Source organism: Camellia sinensis, chromosome 7 (genome assembly GCF_055761805.1).
Source record: "Camellia sinensis isolate YWXY chromosome 7, ASM5576180v1, whole genome shotgun sequence".
NCBI classification, from domain to species: domain Eukaryota; kingdom Viridiplantae; phylum Streptophyta; class Magnoliopsida; order Ericales; family Theaceae; genus Camellia; species Camellia sinensis.
In genome coordinates this window covers 34,142,513-34,163,994 of record NC_138967.1, presented here as the reverse complement: position 1 = coordinate 34,163,994, position 21,482 = coordinate 34,142,513, and the positions used below count along the sequence as shown (strand labels likewise).

General features: G+C 40.1%; 1 long non-coding RNA gene across 1 annotated transcript; it reads right to left on the bottom strand.

Annotated features, from left to right (window-relative positions):
- Positions 1-9,966: 9,966 nt before the first annotated feature.
- Positions 9,967-19,763, bottom strand: LOC145795034 (uncharacterized). Its single transcript, XR_014335176.1, has 3 exons — positions 18,595-19,763; positions 17,687-17,810; positions 9,967-10,203 (listed from the first exon to the last, which is right to left on the bottom strand). It is a non-coding gene; the product is annotated as an uncharacterized LOC145795034 (long non-coding RNA).
- Between the last annotated feature and the right edge of the window lie 1,719 nt (positions 19,764-21,482).

Below are 21,482 nucleotides of genomic sequence, written 5' to 3'. Positions count from 1 at the left end.
AGGGGCCGTTGTTCTAACGGTTTCAGATGCCCTTTCCAGAGTAGGACCCCTAGAGCTTTAGACAAAGGCATAAAGAGCGGGGTGAAAACCCTCTTGCCTCGGGGTAGATAGTCCGAAGTTCGGGGGTTTGAAGTGGATACACCAACAAAGGGGGTGGCTGCTCTTGGTGTGGTGGTGGCGACCATGCCCACGTCTGAAGTCCTAGCAGCTGCATCACTGCTGGTGGTCGCATTCGAACTACGGGTAAACGCCCTCCTGGGCTGCTCCTTCTCCTGGTCAATGAGGCCCTACTTCATAGCGTCCTCGATCTGTACTCCCATCTCATGTAGGTCTGAAAAGGTAGGGAAGGGGAGCGCGATCATTTTCTGCATCAGTTTGGGTTGGAGGTTGCGCACAACCATCCTTATCTGGTCTTTGTCGGAAGGCCTTGTTGCCATCATCGAGGCCTTTGCTCTCCATCTCGTCACGAACTCTGAGAAACCCTCCTTTGGCTCTTGGCGGGTGACTTCAAGATCACGGGTTGTGACCTCAATCTGTGTATTGTAGGAGTATTGATCATTGAAGGCCTCAGCCATCTCTTCTCAATTCTGTTTCACAAAGTTCTCTAATTTCGCATACCAGATTGCGGCTATCCCAGACAGGGTTCAGCCGAATAGTGACAGCTTCTGGGCTATGGTCAAACCCATTGGTCTCAGGATATCAGAAAACAGGCGGAGGTGCACCATTGGGTCTCTAGAGCCATCGAATCGATCGATATGTGGCATCTTGAATCGATCCGGTAATGTCACCACTGAGTCGGTATAACCATCCTCTATGTTAGGAATAGAGTGGGCCCCCTGAGACTTTTTGAACAATTTCTCAAGTTTGCTCACTTTCAATGCTGTGGGGTCCGTCTTGAACTCAAAGGGGGAGTTTGGTAGGTTGATGGGTGTCTTGGATAGCTGGGGTAGAACCGGGGGCGAAGCCGGCTGCGTTGGGATGTCTGTATCCTCCTGAACATTAGCTGTCTCCCCGAGTGTTGGAACTCTTGATGGGGGAGGAGCCTGGTGTGAAGTAGAGACTCCAGTTTGCTGCTCTAACCTGGCAATTGTCTCTGCCTGTTGGGCTATGACCACAGCCTGTTGCTTGGCGAATTCTGCTTGATGGACAGTGTCTTGCTGCATGGCTTTCATACTATCCTGGAGTTGGCGCACCATCTCTTCCAGACTCGACATATTGTTCCGATCTAACTGAGCAACCGGTATGCCTTCTTGAGGTAAAAACAGATATCTCAACCCAACTGCGCACAGGTGAGATGGATAATGACTGCTAATCCGAAGACTGATGATCTGTGCCTGACTGGCCTTTTTACCCTGTCTCTGGTGAAGGAACACCGATTGCCCTTGAACTGAATCTCTGACCCGACAAAGTCTATCAGCACAAATCTAATGTACCCGGGGGATAATGGAGCCTTCTGAAGCTATGGTTCCCAGACTACCTAGCAAAAGAGAAAACATGCAGCATCTCAGCCTAACTTCACCAAAACAGATACGAGCATAGTAGGATGACTGCGCCCTCTACTGAATTCTGCCCCCAAAATTCTACCAGCAAACTGATACCCTCAGGTAAAACTGATTCCCAGATACTGATGCCCGCAGGCCTGATGCCCAAACTACTAAACTGGTGCTCGTAGTCTTGATGCCCAAACTTGTAGACAGATACATACATTCCTATAGAGACGCACTCTAAAAGCACATAGCAGACAAGTGAGAGCCAAAACACCCTTATGTTGGGGTAGGGTTTCCCTATCCTATTTTGTCAGGAGCTAGGGTTTCACTACGCACGCGGCGGTTTTCAAACAACCTAACATCGGGTAAGCAACCTGTCCTAGTTTGGAATAGTCACTATGGATTTTGATATGCACTAGGTTGAATGGTCGAAAAGGGTGCCCCGGTAAAACCGGGGTTTGTGTTCCCATACTGTCAGAGCCCATAACCGGTCAGCCTTATGGTCATGCCTTGACAAGACAAGCCTCCGCAAACCGTTCAGGAATAGCAGATGGCAAACACGGTGTCCTAGGCACACCAATGCACATGCAATGCAAAGAAACACATAAGTGCAGTCAAAACAGGATATCATGAGTTCGAGTCAAGTTCTCTATTCTCCCCAGCGGAGTCGCCAGAAACTGTAGACGCGCCCGTGGGCCTCACTACAGTTCGGACTCGATTTGTGTCACGGTCCTAAATCTGAACCAAAGAGTCCAAATCCGGCAAATCGTTTTGAGAAACAGATTTTTGAAAAGAAGTGCCAAACATGGATTGCTTTGCCAGATACAGAGTCGCCACCTAAATATTTCATTTTGGGGGAATTTAGAAAACCCTGACTCGGTGCCAAAGGCCATGTGTCCGTCATCACCAAAGTTGCCTCGGCTCGGGAACTTGGGTACGATTGGGGAAGGTCAGCTATGAGCACCCCCTCTCGCCCGATCCGAAAATCGGCCTCTACTAACCATGATATCCAATTTTGAAAACGTTTATGCATTCTTATTCCGGTTATTAGCCTAGAATTACTATGTTATGCGCACAGCAAATAAGTATAGACCAAATCGCCTAAATTGGAACAAAACATATCATGTTTGTTTTGAAAATGGTTTGCTACTCACAAGTAGGCTAAAATGCAAGTTTTGCCACCCTCAAGTAGGCTTTAGGAAAAACGATTTGCCCACTATCTAGTGGGCTTAAAACTCACAATTTTAATGCATTATTCCAATTTAGGTAATTCAACCTCCATCCACAGGCATTCAAGCAGTTATATCACATAAGCAGCTAGCCTCATGGTAATCATACTGTCATGGCAACACTCACACGCATGCAAGGATGCTAAAGCATAAAAGCTCACCTAGTACTCCAAGCCAAAACAGAAACTAGTTAGTAATCATATGCATGATCCTAGTTCATGTCAAGATGGCTAATGCAACACATGCAAGATGCAACTATGATAGGCTCGGCTATCCTAAACATGGCATGTGAAATGCTGCAACTAACAAATACTCAACTTGGAATTGAAATACGAGTGCAGTTAGCATGATGTACCGAGCCTGGTGTATGTAAGACAAATGTATGGATGCACGCATGCTAAGCATATGGTATGCTAATTTAAATATGCCCTAGTCTACCATCATAAGCGGGTAAATAAAAGGAAAGAAAGACGTGGGGATTGGAAGACATGCACACACGCACCCACACTTATTACAAATACGCCCTCACTCGAAGGGACCGAATAAATATTACAGTCCGAATAAATAACTAACTACTTAATTAATTATTACAGAATTCCTATTTAATTAACAAATTAAATGCAAAGGGAAGGTGGCCACGGTCCCCGCCTCGGGATGCGCGAATGATGCATTCTTGACCCATATCGCCCGGAAACTCGCTGCCATAGCACTGTTGCCTCTGTTTTTCACTGCCCTGCTCCTCTGAGGACTGCCAAAGTCTAAGGGCATGCTCTCTGGATGTTGGGGAATACCACCGGCTGGGAGGGATGGCCACCGGCCATGGGAAATGGTCACCGGCCGCTGATGAAGTTATCGGCCATTGATGGATTGCCGGTCGGCATTGTATTTAACCGACCGGCCAAAGTTTCCTGCAGAACCTGCAATTGGCAGCAGCAGAGGGCAAGCAGTGTATGGCATGAAATTTTTAGGCAAATGTATGCATGGACACACTCCCTATCATGTAATGGACTCAAGGGAGCATGGCCCTCGACCCTCGAGCCACCAATCACGCATTTCGATGCATGATGGCCAAAGAGTCAAGTATGCATTTCAATGTCAAATGCAATGCACACAAAACATACAAGGGACCCAACCTCAATCATGGTTGGTCAAGAGGCGAGGCAATGCACAACAATGCACATGCGACCTAAGCATGCAAGCAAACATACAAACATGCAATACAACTACATGGCACACACAATGCTAACAACATAACATGCACAACGCATTGAAACATGGCATACACAGTGCAAGATGGACTTACACCAATGTGAGTGGACCCCAGCCGCACCCACATCAGTGGCCATTAGATGAAAATGAGGCTCTTGAAATGCGTGCACGCATGCACGCAAACCGAGGACCATACCTAAGGCATAGTATGCAACTCTAACATGGCATGGCAAGGCATGAAATATGGCATACAAGCATGTAATTCCAGCACTGAAATGTGATACAAAACAGCCCCGAATCATGGACACATGGCACCCGATGCATGGAATGGCCCCGAAACACAAAACTAGACATACGCATTGGCCTATAGCTATACAAAGCATGCATTATTTGATCATGAAGAATGAGGACAGATGCAAGAAAGTCCCAAAACATGCATATTTCCAGTTTATAACAAGTCCCAAAAATGAATGCAAATAGGGCTAATCTGTCATGCAAAAATGGCCCTAAAAGAGAGATTAAACACAAAGGGACAGAAGCTGGCCTCAAATGGTGATGAGCCCTTCAACAAAGTTGAAGAAGGGCTCAAAATAAGACCCTTTACAGTTTACATCAAGCCACGACGATGAACACAAGTAGGCCTAAATTATCATGCAAGAAAAGGGCCTAAAAGAGGGGTAAAGAAGCAAGTGATATCTGCCGGCCTCAAACAGAGGAGAGCCCTTCAACAATGTTGAAGAGGGGATGAAAACAAGATATTTTACAGCTTATAACCAAGTCTGAAACAATTCACAAATAGGCCTAAAATACTATGCAAAAATAGGCCTAAAAGAGGGTTTAAACACAAAGGGTAAGAAGGAAGCCTCAAACAGGGAAAGGCCCTTGATCAAACATGAAAAAGAGCTCAAAATGAGACTATTTCCAGTTAGGGTCGGAGCCCAAAAATGCAAGTACAAGGAGCTAGGATATAGATCAAAATAGTGCACAAAAGAGGGAAAATGGGACTCACCCTTGTAGAACCAAACTTCGGCAGCCTCTTGGTCTAAGAAGTGGTGCTCCTAGCCTCTGGAAATGGCCTCAAGTTGCTGGAATGGAGTGTGGAGGTGTTGTGTTATGTGTTGGTGTGTAAATGGCCAAGGATAATGGACTTTGGAGCTTGGAAGAGAGGGTTGAATGTATAGATATAGGGTTGTATGTATATTGGTGCCTCAGCTGGTTTCTTCAACCCTTCAAAATGGTGGTGGAGGGCTAGTTATATAGAGGGAGAGAGGCTAAGGAAAGGGGGGAAAAATGGGGGGGGGGGGAAAACCAATTCAAATTTCCCCCCCAAAAGGCAGCCCCTCGGACAGTGGGTTGAGTGGAGAATAGCTGGCACAGCTGGCATCCATTCAATCTGTAGAATACTCTGGAAGGTCGTCGGTTAGCAAAATTGGTCGGTCAGCTACTTTAACTAGCTGGTCGGCAATCTATTTGGCCGGTCGGCCATCTATTTGGTCGGTCGGCAGAATATTTGGTCGGCCGGCAGGAAAAATCTACTCTGCAGGTCCAACTTCAAACGGGCATAACTTCTTCATATGAACTCCTTTTCAGGTCAATCTTGTGTCAAAATTGAAGCTCCGGAAGTAAGCTTTCCAATGGCACCATCCTTGCATCAAAATTCCAACTTTAATAAAAGTTATGCTTGTTTTGGTGAAGGCTGCTCAGTTTCGGTCCAACCGGGATGATGCCCAACTTCAACCAATCATATCTCCGCCATCCGGACTCGGATTTAAGAGATTCTTGAAGAAAAAATGAAGCCCCAAAAGTATTCTTTCCAACGGTGGTGGCCTAATGGCTTAACTTCATTTTTATAGACAGATAAGCTTGATTTAGCGAGGACTGCTCAACTCCCTTCTACCCGGATTCATGCCTGTCTTCTCCTCCAACTTGGTTTCTTCTCTCTTCCCCTCCATTCTTCAACTTCAAACCCCTAAGCAAGGTGTTTTGAAATATTTTTCAAAGATTTCATCTCTCTTTCATTCATTTCCACTTTGTCCCTGCTCGGTTTACCGAAAAGCGTAACGTTTGACAAAATGCGAGCCTCGAAACATCGCAGAAACTTTATTTCAAAAAAGTTTTGAAAGAGAGGGTTTTAAGGTCTAAAAACCATCCAAAATAGCTTTGGTCCAAAACGGGGTGTGAATTTGAGACTTGTCTCTCTCCTTGCCGAAGAAATTGGATCTTTGCCCTGCACACCTTTTATCACCAAGTGAACCATCAGTAATGCCCAAGTCTTATGGGCTGTCAAAAATGAGGTGTCTACAGAGATGTGTTCCCATTTCCACTTGGGAATTGACAAAGGTTGAAGAAGTCCTGCTGGCCTCTAATGCTCTGCTTTCACTTGTTGACAATATATGCACTGAGATACGAACCCGGCTATTTCTCTTTTCATATTTGGCCACCAAAAAGTTTGCTTCACATCTTGGTACATCTTCGTATTTCCTGGATGAACGGCAAATTTGGAACCATGGGATTCCTGCAAAATCTTCCTCTTCAGCTTTGGGACGTCGGCCGCGCACAACCTTCCTTCAAACTTAAGTACCTGATTCTCAATGGTGTACCCTGACCTCAGCTCGGTGACAAACTCACCAATTACCTTCTTGAAGAATTCATCTTCCCTCTGTTTAGTCTTGACTTCCTCAATAATCGTCGGCTCTACTAAAATCGTTGCCAAACATTGCAAACTCCCAACTAACTTCCTGCTCAAAATATCGGCCACGGAGTTTGCTTTGCCTGGATGATATTGAATCTGCATGTCGTAGTCCTTTAATAACTCAAGCCATCTTCTCTGCCTCATATTCAATTCCTTCTGAGTGAACAAGTACTTTAGGCTCTTGTGATCTGTGAAAACTTGGCAAAAAGCTCCATACAGGTAGTGGCGCCAAATCTTCAAAGCAAACACTACGGCTGTTAGCTCAAGATCATGGGTAGGGTAGTTCTTTTCATGGGGTTTCAATTGACGAGATGCATATGCTATGACTTTACCCCCTTGCATTAATACATAACCCAAACTCTTATGTGACGCATCACTATAAATCTGAAATTCCTCATTACCTGACGGTAGTACAAGAACTGGTGCAGTCACTAACCTCGTCTTGAGTTCCTGGAAGGCTGCTTCTCTACCCTCGGTCCATTCGTATGTCACTCCTTTTTGAGTCAATTGTGTCAATGGTACTGCAATCTTCGAGAAGTCCTTCACAAATTTCCTATAATAGCCTGCCAAACCCAGAAAACTATGAACCTAGGATACATTAGTCGGCCTCGGCCAATTTACAATGGCTTCAACCTTGTTAGGATCAATTGAAATACCTTCTTCATTAACCACATGCCCCAAAAATGAAATGCTGGAAAGCCAAAACTCACACTTGCTAAGCTTGGCATACAACTTCCTGTCTCTCAAAATCTGTAAGGCAAGTCTCAGATGCTTCTCATGCTCAACTTCACTCTTGGAATAGATCAATATATCGTCGATGAAGACAACCACAAACTCGTCTAGGTAAGGCTTAAAGACTCTATTCATCAAGTCCATGAATGCTGCAGGAGCATTAGTCACTCCAAAAGGCATTATCAAAAATTTGTAATGGCCATACCTCGTCCGAAAAGCAGTCTTCTCAACATCTTCGGCTTTAACCTTGAGTTGATGGTAGCCCGACCTGAGATCAATTTTAGAAAAGACTCGTGCTCCTTGTAGTTGATCAAGCAAATCATCGATCCTCGGCAACGGATACTTATTCTTAATGGTTACTTTGTTTAGTTCTCTGTAATCAATGCAAAGACGAAGTGTACCATCCTTTTTCTTAACAAATAGAGCTGGTGCTCCCCAAGGTGAAGTGCTTGGCCTGATGAAGCCCTTGTCTAACAACTCTTGTAATTGCAGCTTCAACTCTTTAAGCTCGGCTGGGGCCATTCTATAGGGTGTTTTGGAGACAGGCTGGGTTCCCGACATAACGTCAACAGTAAAGTCTACTTCTCTATCGACTAAGTGGCCAGGCAAATCATTTGGAAAGACGTCGGGGAATTCATTAACAATTGGGATATCGGCCATTTCGACGTTTCCATTTGGATTACTTAGTACACTACACAGATAACCTCGACACCCTTTTTGGATTAACTTATAAGCTTTCATGGATGATATCAAGTAAGGTGGGGGTACTACTCCCTTACCCCGAAATGTAACCTCGGCTTGGTTTGGGGGTTTCAGTACGACACTTTTGGAAACACAATTAATGGATGCATGGTTTTATACTAACCAGTCCATTCCCAATATAACATCAAAATGAGTTATGTCCAACGGCATCAAATCAACTAATAATTCAACATTCTTAATCATAACAACACATGCTCTATAAATGGATGCAACAGTCATAGTTTTTCTAGACGGAGTAGACACAGATAACACATAACCTAGAGGTTATAGTTCTTTATTTAACTTCTCGGCAAATTTAACAGATACAAATGAATGCGAAGAACTTGAATCGATCAATATATATACATCTTGAGAGCAAACGGGAAGTATACCTGACACTACTGTCTCGGCACTCTGTGTGTCTCCTGGCACCAATGCAAAAACTCTGCCTTGTCTCATCTGTCCTTTCCCGACATTGCCTTTCTGCGCCGAACCCGAGGTGTTCCCATTCTTCTTACCATCGTCAGTCTTTGCCTTCGGACAGTCTTTCATACGATGACCCGTCTCGCCACATTCAAAGCAAGCCCCTGACGCCCAATGACAGACCCCGAAATGTGGCTTCCAACAACTCGCACACGTCGGCTTAGCGTCACCTTCCTGATTTGAGTTGCTGGAACCGCCCGTGTTCATCTTCCTCTTGGCATTAAACGGTACTCGACGATTCTTATAGTTCTGTCTCTTCCTCGGGTTCTCCCCTGAACTTTGATATCGGTTCAAGTTAGCTTCTACCAGGATGGCCTTGTCTAACACTCCGGCGTAAGTCGACATGTTGAGCATGTTAACTCGATCCTGTATCGGTCCACACAGTCCGCTTTCAAACTTCCTAGCCTTCCTATATTCATCATCGACCATATGAGGCGCATATCTCGCCAACTCGGTAAAAGCACGGTCGTATTCTGCCACTGTCTTGTTGACTTATGTCAAAGTCTGAAATTCTGTGGTCTTGCAATCTCGGACACTAAGGGGAAAATGCTTGTTGTAGAACAATTCCAAAAATCTGGCCCAAGTCAACCCTGGGTTACTTTCTCGAATCATCATCCACCATCTTCGAGCGTCGTCGTCCAACGTGAATGCTGCTAATGACACCTAGGCGTCGATGCTGGGAAAAATCTCGAACAACTTCTCCATTTCCAAAACCCATGCTTCGGCTTTCATCGGCTCTATACCCCCTTGGAATCTCGGTGGGTTCATCTTCTTGAACTCTTTGATCAAGGTTATCGTGCCGTCCCCATATAAAGCTTGCTGTGGAGGCACTTGCAGCATTGGAGGAGGTGGAGGTGGAGGCGGAGCTGCATGTCGGCTGTTTGTCTGCTTGGCCTGGGTAGAGGTAGTACTAGTGTCTTGAGGCCTAGGTTGTCTCAACTCACGGACCAAACCTTCGACCAATCTTTCTAATCTATCCAATCTGTCCTCAGAATGATCTCGACCAACTGGAGGTCTACCCCTTCTCATGATGCTAGGAGTATGCAAAATATGACTTTAAAACAAAATGAACAAATAGACATGTATGCACGTAACAAATGATCATGCCGAGATGATGCACACCTTGTCAAGTAGCAAGCAATATGATGCAATCCTAACATCATTCTAAGGGACATCCTATGCTCTTTAGGACTCAACGTGTGTGAATAACGTACTATAAGGAACTGGGGCTCTGATACCAATCTGTCACGACCCCATTCCGCCTCTAGTAGAATGGTGCCGTGATGGCCAGTAATCCGAGATTACCAAAGGCCAACTTACAAAGATTCACACACAATCAGAGTATACATATGGGGTCTACATGTGCGGAAACAATAAATTTAAATCTAATTAGTCCATAAGAGCTGTGCATAGATTAAATGAAATGACATACATCTTATCAAGGTCTTACAACTTGAATACAAATAAAATAAGTACATAATACATCTTGATCAAAAGGCTTCTCAAGCCGACATAAACAAAAGAAGTAAACTACAAGCCAAGAAGAATGATCTTCAAGATGCTACAAAAATGCGAATCCAAAACAAGTTGCAAATAATCATCTAGGCGTCGCCGCCTTCTTGCTCATCACCTGCATATATATAAGGAGATGGTGAGCTTGGATACTCAGTGAATGATATTAGTAATAAAGGGTTAAATGAATGATATCCGAGATCTTTATCAAAACAATACATATGATAACTTGTACAAAATCAAGGGATGAACCAAATTCATCTATCAGGTCTTTCAAAACTTCTTGGATGTTAATAACATCTACATAATACCAAGCGATGACATTCTGGACAAACAAACCCACGCGGAAAACCGTCAGTGGCAAAACAAGGGTGCAGTTGCATTATAGTCCCCTAGCACTAAGGACTTTCAAAACAAGGGTGCAGTTGCATTATTGTCCCCTGGCACTAAGGACTTTCCCAGAATGTCATCAAAACAAGATAATACTAGATACAAAACTAGGGATAATCATTCATGCTCAATCAAATACTTTTCCAAAACAAAGCAAGGCTTTATCAAAATTTTATAACATAACTTTATTAAAAATACCACTCACATAGTTCTTCAAACGTCGGGGTTAAAGCAAGGGTCCAAGTCCTACAAACACATAATAAAGTCTACTGAATGCACTTCAAGAAGACAAGAAGAGATGTCCAAAGATGGGTATGAAATGCATTCCTAAAACAAGCTTTGCATGAGTGTAAATGATCTCGACATTTCTTTCAAGACTAGGTCAAGTCAAAGCAAAACATGTTGGAAGTTAAAACATTGTTTTTCATCTTGGGAAAAACATGCTGGGTACCAACCAGGTCTTGGCCGAGGTCCCACACCTCTTAGCCGAGGTATGGTCCTGATGACCACGTTCAGGGAAACGAAGTCTGGGGAAAAACTGGGTTTTCGCTTAAAGGACATGAGGAATATAAAGGACACGAACATGAAGAACATGGATGCTAAAATCATAACTTCTTTATTCAAAATCTAAGATTTCTTGAGATAAATTAGAAAACTTGGACCTGGGTACCCATACCTGAAGATCTTATGAAAACAAACACAAAAACTTGGATCTTGATACAAACTTTCGAATCAAAACATGGTTTTCTTTCAAAAACACAAGAACATCATTTTCTCTTTCTAAAACAAGCTTTAAATCAATGCATGGCTCATGAATCATGCTAGATCATGCAATGTGATCGAATAAACATGAACAATAACAAGAGCAAATCAAGAATCTAACCTCAAGACACGGATCTAACGGCTCAAACTCTAAGGATCAAGCTTAGAAATCTACTCTCTCTCAAGAACTCTTATCCCTCTTTTCCTAGAGCTTCTGTCTCTAGTATGTAAAAGATATGACAAAATGATGTGGGTTTCTCTACTGCCAGCAGACTTAACCCTCGGCTGGGACACATGGCAACGTCGGATTGGATTTTCTCAAAAAGGTGACTGAACGACAAAATAAGAGCATGACAAAGGGTGTTCAACAAGTAAGGTGACATGGGCACCCCGGCAGGTAAGGACCTCGGATTAGAACAAGGTTTCGACAAGTAAGGTCTCAATGATCTCGGCTAGGAAGGATAACACTGGCCTAGCTGTGCCACACCTCGGCCTAGATGTGTCACACCTTGGTCTAGGTTATACCAGTCTAGGGACAAGATCACCAGGTGCAAGGATCAAAGATTTAGGATGTGTAGATGATGACATCTCGGCCTAGATGATACACATCTCGGCCTAGGTGGTTCACACCTCGGCCTAGATGACTACATCTCGGCCAATATGCCAGGGTGAAGGTGGAGGTCAGCCAAAGTGGTTCCAAGATGGTCATGGTGTAAAAGGTCCAAAGGTGTGACCTAGGCTTAAGATGACCTCGGCTATGTACACCAAGCAAGGGACAAAACGTACAAACAATACTCAAGCCAAAACACATAGGTACAAAACAAGACGGAACCTTACTTTAGACAAAACAAGTCAAAACCACAAGTGCAAGCTTAACAAAACAAAACATGCAGATGCACATGAACATGACTAAGATGAGGATGAGGGTCACTATAAAATAGGTAACTCCCTAGCAGTTTCTATTTGTTGGAAAACTGCTGCAGTTGAAAAACCTATCTGGCATAAATGAATCTGTCTGGGTTCAAACATATTTGAAAACTGTTTGAACAGTTTAATCTGTTTTGGAAAAATGGACCGAAAGAGGTTGTAGACACCTCATTTTTTACCATCCTCAAGACTTGGATGTTCTTGTAGGTACATCCAGTGACAAGTTTGATTGCTTGTCGAGTGCTCGAAATTCGCGGCGGAACGCCACAGGTTTGAGCTTTCCAAACCCTGCATCAATTCTATCTCATTTTTGGACCATGTTTTAGTCCTTCCAGCATGTTTTTCTTGATGCACTGCCGACCATGACAAGGCACTGCCGGCCATGGATTTTGGCTTGCCGGCCATTGATGTGCCCTGCTGGCCATCACTGATGGCCGGCCGGCCACCAGTGCATCAGTAGATATTTTCTAATATTTTGTGCCAGCTGTTTGCACAGATTGAAGCATCTTCTTGCACGTGGATGGTTGGATCTTTTGAGAGGATTTTGTATCTTCTATATATAGAAGCCTTCCTCTTGTATGCTAAAGGTTGGAAAATTTGAAGACAAAAATTTTCCTATCTCTCTCTCTCTCTCTCTCTCTCTCTCTCTTTCTCCTTATTTTGTGCGTGAAAGTGAGAATTCTCTATACATTTGCACTAAGACCCTTGACCAAACACCTTCACCTTGGAGATGAGGTTCTTTGAGGCTTGGTTTGAGCTCCTAAGGATGGTTTAAGCTCAAAATTGTGGCTGTTTTGTTGCTGTGCTTCAAAGGTATAAGACTTTACCTTGTAAGCTTTTTTTTAGTTGCTTGCTTTGCCATCTTTTTACGCTATTGTTGGCCTGGTTTTCAACTAAAAAAAACTTTGATTTTTGGGCCTTAACATGTTGGTTTGAGCCTATTTTGTGTTAGGGGGTTGTCTCTCCCTTTTATTCCTTAGCTTGTGAGCTTCTTGTATCATCTTTTAGCATATTAAAGTCAAACGTTTTGGTCTTTTAAACCACTGAATTCCAGGGAAATTTTAGTGGTAAAAACTTGGTTTTGAGGTCCAAAATAGGAGGGGGTGGCCTCCCCTCCTTGTGTCTTGTTTGCAAGTTTAGATAGCCTAACATGTGAGCATGCTTTTCTATCTTTTTGTGACTTACTCTCAGCATGATTTAACTACTTATTTGGCATGCTTTAACTCTATTTTGAGTTATCTTGGTCATATGAGCTTAGTCTTGCATGGTTGTAGTGCAAATGGCTTCACTAGCTTACTGTTTTAAGGCCTCTAACATGTCTTGCATGAGATGATTGCATGTTATAGTGTCATTTAACATGTAATTTTAGTGTATATAGCTCTATCAAACTCTCACTTATTTCACTCTTTCATTGCTTTTGAGAGTTGTGCCTTGAGTCTTGTTTGTAGCTTAACATGCGAGCATGTTTTTCTAGCCTTTTATGCTTTAATTTCAGCATGTTTTAGCCACTGTTTTGGCATGTTTTAGCTCTGTTTTGAGCTGGTTTGGTCAGTTGAGCTTGGTATTGCATGCCTCTAGTGTAGTGCTCTTCACTAAGGGGTTGTTTGGGATAAACTAAATAAGTGCACTTTTTGACTTTTTATGAAATATGAGTTGGATATGGGTTGGGTTTGAAATGATGTGGTAGAGAGGTGATGTAACTTAAATAAGATGATGTGACTTAAATAGGATAGTGACTTTTTGACTTTTTGATTTTTTTTGGTTATGCCAAACCAAGCCTTAGTGTTTTGGGCTTTTAAACATGTTGTGCATGAGTTGCTTGCATGTTGTAGTATCATTTTTCATGCCATTTCAGCACTAAAACATCTGCAACCTCCCTCATTTCTTCACTTTTCAATTGTTTTGAGGGTTGTTTAATCTTAAGGTTGTGTTTAAGCTTGAGATAGAGCTTGTGCTCAATGGTTTTAACCCTTTTTTGAGGGTTCCTCCTAACGAAAGGCATGATCTCTCTCATGTCTTAAACCATCCTTTGGTTGACCCCTCTCTCATTAGAGGACACTCATCTTGGACTTAACCGATTAAAGAATGACTTGGTAATGGTAAAATGAGTAAACAAAATCGAACAAGTAAAACATGACCAAGATAAGCATGTTGTGTTTGCATTGCATGTGTTCAATCAAACGTTATATTGAACACAAGGTAGATTGGTCCATTTCATACTCGAAGTGATGAAATGAGCCAATCTCCTTTGTCTCTATCACCCTTGATCATGCATGACAGGGTGGTGGTCCTTTGAGTCTTGTTTTTGTGCATTTATTGAAAGTGTACAACTTGGATCTTTGGCCATCATGCATTGAAAATGCTTGATTGGTGGTTTTGGATCCAAGAGTGCCACTCCTTTGATGTTTTGAGATGATAATAGAGGGTACAATACAAACATGTCCTTGGAAAACCCTCAATTTTTCTCTGTTTGTGCTCTGTTGCAGTGTGGTGATTCAGCACACTAGTGGCTCACTGATGGCTGGAAGTGCTTCATTCTTGCCCGACATGGCACATTTTTGGCCTGCAGATGGCCGGCAGCAAGCCCTCATGACTGCCAGGCCACTGGTGCAAACCTCAGCATTGAATTGGTAAGGTGGAACAGAAAGTTCTTGGAGTAACCCTGCAAATAGAGCCTCTCAAGAGCAAACCAGAAGGCTTTTCGGGGCGAGAACCGAGTGCATGCATCTTCCATATTCTAAAGCAGAGCTGAGGCAATGTAATTTAATGCTTTATATGTTTAATTAGCATACATTGAATTTATAATTTAATTAACTAGTTGCTAATTAGTGTAGTGTTGTAATAATTAAGTAGCTTAGCTTAGCTATTTCTTTATTTTGTTTTGTAATAATTAGTCTAATTAGTTTAATTAGATTAGTTAGCTTAGCTTAGCTTAGTGTAGCTTAGCTTAGCTTAGTGTAGCTTAGCTTATTCATTCGGACCCTCCTTTGCGAGGGCGCAATGTTGTAATAAGTGTGCGTGTGTGTGTGCATATCTTCCAACCTCACTTTTTTCTCCCTTTTATTTATCTGCTTTTGATGGTTAGATTAAGGGCATTTTCAATTAGCATACCTTATACTTGCATGTTTGCATCATTCATTTGTATTGCATGCATCGAGGCTCGGCGCATCATTCAAACTGCATCGTATTTCAATACTTCTTTGAATACGTGTTTCAAAGCATGTTATCAAATTGTATCATATGCCATCTTAGATAGCCGAGCCTATTAATTGCATTATTGCATGTGTTGCATTAGGCATTTTAGCATAGTTAGGATCATGCATATTTCTAACTAGCTTTTATTTTGGTTTGGAGTACACTGTAAGTTTTACGCTTTAGCATACGTGAATGAGTGTGAGTGTTGCCATGATAGCATGCTTGCCATAAGGCTATGTGCTTAAATGCTAAACTGCTTGAATGCCTGTGGATGGAGGCTTTGTTGCTTAAATTGGAACAATTCAACGAATGTGAGTTTTAAGCCCACTTTGTGAAGTGGCAAATCATGTTTCAAGCCCATCATGTTTGATGAAAAATCCACGTTTTAACCCACTTGAGGGTGGCTATTTTAAACCATTTCCGAAAACAAACATGAATCGATTTGTTTCAAATCTCGCGACTTAGTCTGTACTTGCTTGTGTGCGTCACATAGTAATGATAGCTAATAACCATAATAAGAACACATGTGTTTATAAAACAACATATCATGTTAGTAGAGGCCGATCTTTGATCGGGCAAGTGTGGGTGCTCATTTCAAGACCTTCCCCTCTCGTACCCAAGTTCCCGAACCGAGGAAACTTTTGTGATGACGGACACGTAGCCTTTGGCACGAGTCAGGGTTTCCTAAATTTTCCAAAAACAAAATATTTAGGTGGCGACTCTGTAATCTGGTAAAGCAATCCAATTTTGGCATTATTTGATTGAAAATCAATTTTTTGCCGGATTGGACTCTTTGGTGTTTATCAGTCTCAGATTACACTTTGTGAGATTAGATTCAGAACCATGACAGGAGTCTGAATTGTAGAACCAATTCGAGCTCTCCGAAAGGGGGGCACTAAAAAGTCAAGTCTACAGAGGTAACAAAGGTCAAAAAATTAAATTCAAGTTTTGAATTAATTTCGTAAAGAATTTTTTGGGAAAAATTTTTCTCCAAAAAATTAATATAAGAATCGACACAACCCACAACCCACACCCACACCTGAGCGGCAGCTCGCGCGCACGCGTGTGGTGGTTTGGGCTAAGGTTCACTTTGTCCATAACTCTTCCCTTCTACAAACTTGGGGTGCCCCTTGGGGCCCAACCCAAGTGTTATAATCTAGAGCTTATAAACATAGAAAAGCTCTCTTAAAGTTTCAATGTGGGACAACTCATTTTTAAGGAAACCCACATTAAATTCTTTAAATGTCCATTCCACGAACTCTAAAACGACGTCAAGTTTCCATTTACTCATAAATGGTTTTGATGAACTATCTTCACCGTGTGACTTACCTTGCGGCAAGGAACACATCACCTTTTCGGACCTACTCCAAAAGACGTTTTGGGCCCACTCAAAATTGGGCTCAAAGTTGACCCAAAATAAGCCTATAAAAAACCAATATTCCAACATATTTCAATGGTAAAGACTTGTTTATATTAATTATTTATTATTGATTGTTTCACTTATTTTTAGTATAATAGAATCAATCAAAGCAACAAACAAACAAAACAAGACATCAGCATCCCCAAACAAACAGGGCAACAGAGCAACAACAACAAATAAGCATTCAGTCAGGAACACTTGACACATAAAGTAACACATTTTCAGCAAATTTTAGTTCCGTAAGAGCCAAAGGATTGGGTCGGTAAAAATACTTTTGGACCTTTTTAGGTTTTGAAAATTAACAGAAACATAGAATAATAAGTTTACTTTCATTCCCAATTTTAGAATTTGCATAACCTAACCAGAATTTTTATCTATAGGCCATACACCATATTTTGTCTAGATTTGACACATTTTTAGGAAAATGAGCATTTCTCTCATTCTACCCAATAACTTTTGTTCAAATAAATTTTGTTGGAAAGAGGACTAAAAATGATAAGTTTTGACATAAGAACCAACCTAAGATGATTTTTCTAGAATTGTTTTTTTAAAATACATGAAGTGGATTGTTTGCTCAAAACATAGGGCTAGATTGTTTAAGAAAATTGTTTAGACTATAAAAACGTCTAATTAGGGGCTACCAAAAATGTCACATGCTCTAAACACCTCAAAGATCATCCCCTACATCCAGTTTTAAAAAAACTGTAAGTTTGATATTTTTCCAAGAGTGATAAAGTTGTAGTAGTCATGAAATCAGCAGAAATACAAGGTAACATCACTTATTCATACTAACACCTAACCTTGCACCCCATTTCCAAGCATACCAACATTTCATACATACACAGGACATGCTAGGAGGTAGAAGAGTAAGTAGGATTGGAGAAGAGAAGAGGGGTGTGTAATTTACCTGGAGGCTAGATTTCAAGTTCTACTTCCTTACTCTCTCTGTCTCTGCTTTTTTTTTTTTTTTTTTTGAAGTCTCAAACTCTCTACTCCTCTTGCGTCAGCAGCTCACAGACGAGAATAAGGGACTGAGAGAGGTGAAATATATATACATAACTATTAGCAGTTTGGTTGGCATATATATCTAAGAAAAAAGTGAACTGTAAATTAACACAGCATTTGGGAAAATTTTATGAAGTTGAAAGAAGAATATTAGTTCTCTTTTAGCCTATTGCTCCCTGAATCTTGGAACCCCACACCTCCAAAACACTGATTCTCTTTTATTTCACTTTCTACTTTTGTTTGATGAGAAGTTCTTCACAATAGACTTGTCTGTATGGTTATACACTTCTAGTCAATAGACTAACATAAAAAATATGATCTTGCATGTGCTTATTAAACCTGGAGTGACACTTGTAAATATATATATACAATATCAATATCAATATCCATGTGTGTGATTCTGTAACAGTATAGATGACTCAAGACTTGACTTCAGTGGTCTAGTCCACAAACCAAAAATCAAATTGGTGAACTACAATGCAAATTAGCAAAAGCCTAGGTAATAGATCAATTTTAGATTGACACTCATTTAAAACCAGCGAATCCAACTACTGTACATTCAACATTGCTATGAACTTGCATGTTTATTCCATCTCGACACACTTCTCAATAATTGCCAAGAGCAGATCAAACAAAAAAAATTCACAATCTTTATGTAGTTTCTAAGAATTAAGATTTGACAAAATGCAAGTAATTAGAACAAAAATTTTATACATTAAACAAAGAGAACTAAGAGTGGCCAAGAGCTGCAAAAATGACATAGAAAATTAAACATGCATATGGTATGAACATTTAACATATAAAATTTACCAAGGCATTAAAGAATCAACAAAAATCCATATTAGCTCCCCTGCACAATCTCTTTCTCCCCTGCAATGAATTCTTTGTCAATACCTTTGGAGTTAGGACATGTGAAGTGAAAATTTTTGATCAGTGATGTAAATAAATAAAGGAGGCAATACTTGGTCTTCCTAGTGCCCATGTTGAATGTAAAACAATAGAAATTAATGAGGACTAATAATAACTAGATGTTGAGAGGCTTACCATTGGGAATATGATCTTTATATTTTAAAGGGCAAAGTTGTGTGCTTATTTTATGACCCTTTATGTTATTGTACCAAAATTCAAAGCAATGCTCCACTTCTCAAAATGAGTGGGAGGACTTCACAATTATTATAGCCTTTAGAACTTTTAGATGAGTTACACCTCTGTTGGGATATTCCAATAATAATCCAATACAAGAATTGGCTCAACAGGTAGCAAAAATATATTCCACAAGTAATGGTTGGCTTATGAGATTTAAATTTAATTAAACATATTACGCATGCTTTGTTTTCTAAATCAGTTAATTTTCACATGTGTTTTGGCCATTTGCTCCCATTCACATGTATCTCATTGTTTTAAAAAATAAAAAAATAAATCATTGGGGCATTTCATCATACACTTGCAATGCAAAATGTTCATTATGTATGAACATCACAGAGGCTGCTAATGTGTTTCAACAAGTCCATTATTCAACATTCACAAAACATTTTAGCAAGTCTATTATTCATATCACACAGCTTTTCATCATGGGGATCAAACGCAAATTAAGTGGAGAGAATTTATTTTAAAAAAAAAGATTAAAAAAAAATTATATTTTCTTGGTTGTCAATGGAGGAGATTTGGGGATCTAGGGTTGCTAATGTGTTTGGGTAAACAAAGCTACTCAGCCGATGTAGAGAAGGGACGTTAGAAGGCTGACGCCGGAAGCCCTCCATTACCATCGACGAGTTCATTAATGGAGAGAGGGAGGCCAAATCTGATGCTGCAGGAATGTAGGTTTATAGAGAGAGAGAGAGAGAGAGAGAGAGAGAGGTTGAATGAAAAGAAGATGAGGGAGAAGAATCTGAAGAGAGTGATAGTTCAAAAAAAAAAAAAAAAAAAAGAATCTGAAGAGCGGGAGAGGGATGCCGAGGAGATACAGAGAAAGAGGCATTGGTTTTGTTTAGGGTTGGGAGAGGAGTGAGAGCGTGAGATATTAATATAGATGGTTATTGGCAATTAAAATTTTTTAGTCGCTGAAAGTATTTTATAAATTTCTCCAAAATATTTGAAATGTCTTCCTCCAAAAATTTTAACTCTTTGGCAGCTAACACTCTTTTTTGTTGCTGAAAATGAACTTTTGGCAACTAAAATTTTGGTCGCCAAAGGTAAAAAATAATTTTTTATTTTCTATTTGGTGACTAAATGGTTTTAGCAGCCAAAACTCAATATATAGCGACTAAAATTCTTTTTTGTCGCTGAAAATAAACTTTTGGCAGTCGGCAAAGGTAAAAAATAATTTCTTTATTTTCTATTCGGCGACTAAAGCCAAAACTCAGTATACGGCAACTAAAATTCTTTTTTGTCGCCAATTCTAGCATTTTTAGCAACTAATTTTTTTTTTAATTGCCAATAACCAATATACCCCAACTAAAAAAAATTAGTAGCTAAATATTTTACTTTTGCCGACTAAAAAAAATTTTGGTGGCCAATTCTACAACTTTTGTCGACTAAATTTTTTTTAGTCATCAATTTTGGTCGTCGAAAGTGCATTTTGTTGTAGTGATTCTTTCTATTTAAAAGTCATAAATTAAAGGATATTAATTTTTATTTATTTATTTATTTTTACTTGAATAAGAGCTAATCAATAGAAAATTTTTTTTAATTTTTAAAAATTAAAAAATTATGAAATTTTTAGATTAAGAACTTAAAGCTCCCACAAAATTTATGGATTTAAAACTTTATTTTTCTTATGTAATATATAGATTTTCACGGCAGTTCTCCATCTTTACCACTTCACAACCAACTTCATTAGTGTTATAATTGTACAAGTGTATGCCAAATCTCACTGGGTAATTGATAGGGTAAATAGATCAATTGTTTGTTTTTTTTTTTAGCAAGCAGAAAATAAGAAGGAGGTTTAGTTAACCTCTCCATTGCATTCTTGTTTGGTGAAAATGATAGCTTAATTTATTGTGCTTCATAAATCTTTTAAAGATGAGACACATAATTGAATAAGGATAAAATAAAATATTTTTTTTTCTCGAATAATATTACCAGAGTAATATGTTATTGTGAACTAGAGTAATATGTTACTGACATGTTACTGTTTACATTAATTTCGACGATAATGTTTAGTTTGAGTTTTCTGAATTAAGTTTTTTGAAAACCGAGGTTTTTGTTTTTTGTGTTTTTTTTTATTTTTATTTTTAGTGAATATTTTTAAAATTTTAAGCATTTTTTTTTTAACTTTTTTAGATGCATCTAATTTAGATGTATCTAAAAAATAAAATATTTGTGAAAAAAATATTTTAAAAAAATAATAAATACACAAAAATATGAAAAATGTACTGAATTTTAGTATTTTTTATATTTTTGATATTTAGGCCTCGTTTGGCAGGTGACTGTTTTAGCATAAAAGTCAAAAAGTTACTAAAAAAATCAAAGCCAACAACTTATACCAAAATTTCAAATATTCCCTTTTCTCTCTATTTTTTGCACATCTTTTCAAAAAATTATCCCAAACATACTAGTTTTTTTACCTCATATTTTAGCCAAAGAAAAATGATTTTTCCCTCGAAAATCCCCCCCTGAATCCCCCGAAAAATGAAGAGGGGGAAGGCAAGAGAGAGAGAAGGAGAAAGAGAGAGGAGAGGAGAGAGGGAAACAGAGAG